This window comes from Balaenoptera physalus (genome assembly GCF_965194825.1).
Source record: "Balaenoptera physalus genome assembly, chromosome: 4".
NCBI lineage: Eukaryota > Metazoa > Chordata > Mammalia > Artiodactyla > Balaenopteridae > Balaenoptera > Balaenoptera physalus.
This window is the reverse complement of record NC_138891.1, coordinates 44689660-44691190: the sequence shown is the minus strand read 5'-3', so window position 1 is coordinate 44691190 and position 1531 is coordinate 44689660.

The following is a 1531-nucleotide window of genomic DNA, read 5'->3' as shown; positions in this document are numbered from 1 at the left end:
TGGGAGATTGGAATTGACATATAGGCACTAATATGTATAAAATAGATAACTAATAACAAATAAAAGACCTAAAAAAGAAAAAAGGAACTGATTTCCATTTTCTTCTTTCTGTCTGTATTCTCACTAGGGCTTGTTATTATCTTTGTAATTAAAAATTATATTATATATTCAAAAAAAAACCCTGACTATAGAAAACAAGATATAACTTAGTGATAAAAATGACTCCCAGCTCTTTTCTAAGGAAGTGATTAATAAAGAATCTTGGAGAAATACGGTATTTAAGGAATAAAATGCATGGTGGTCAAAATAATGGGGAAAACTCAGAGAAACTGAATGGATAATATTGAATACTGACTGTGACTTGGAAGATCAACTTTAGATTTTCCACTGGAATTTAGAACTAACACACAAAGCAGAGATTAAAGTATTGAGTGCAAAGTCACAACACGTAGGACCCAGAACATCCAAATCCACATAAAAACAGTTCCAGGAGTACAAAACTGAGTAGACAGGGAGGTATAAAATAATCAAATGAATGGTGAAAACTGAAATTTAAAAAAATAGTCAACTTTTTAATACCAAAAAGGCCACTGAACAATGGACAACAATTCTGAAAAGAAAACAAAACCTTACTCAGTGAAAGTTACATATTCTAAGGATAAAAAGGAAGGCTGTAAGCTTCCCATTTTGGGGAGATGGTCACACAGGAAAGAGAATTGGGTTAGCTTTAGAAATATCCTCCAGAACATTAAGTTCTGGAAGACCATGTAAAAGAAAAATCATTAAGGTCTTTAATGGAAAAATATTGTGACTTTTGGATTCCATAACGGAGTAAATGGAACAGGGTGTAGAAAAGATCTGATACGCAAAGACTAAAATATAAATGATCTATAAGTACAGTTTTTCCTTTGTTCTGCTTTATAACTAGTTATTCTGGTAGAATTTTGGAAAGAGGGAAGTTGCTCAATTCTACTGCAGCCATTGCTCTGTTGGGGAATATTATCTCATTACCTGTCCAAAAAGTTTATCTGGTAAGCCAAGCAGATACAATTACACCACCCAATTTACCTGGGCAGATAAACTGTTACAGGGATGAACATGGGCTCAAGCTGAGCTAATTAGATCCCCTCTCCAGTATCTTTCTCATTGGATTTGCTAGGAAGGTTGTCTTTTAATTTTTGTCCATAATATAATATTGACAACACAGAAATCATGGTTCTAACTTTGTGGTAAACCTTAATTTGAAAGACAAAATGCAACATATAAAGAGAAGTAGAAAACAAAGGAACACATTATTGATAGGCAGATGATAGATGATAGATAGACTAAATAATTTCTGTGAAAAGCTCCATCTATGATATTTTGGATAATAACCTAACTATTAAATTTCTTTTTCATCTATCTCTTACTTCATGGTGAATTCTCCACCCTTTGCAACTGAAATATCCTTGACGTGTCCAAAAATATATTTAAAAATAAATTTAGTAAAACAAAAAGTAAGTAATAAAATACAAATCAAGAAGTGGAATAC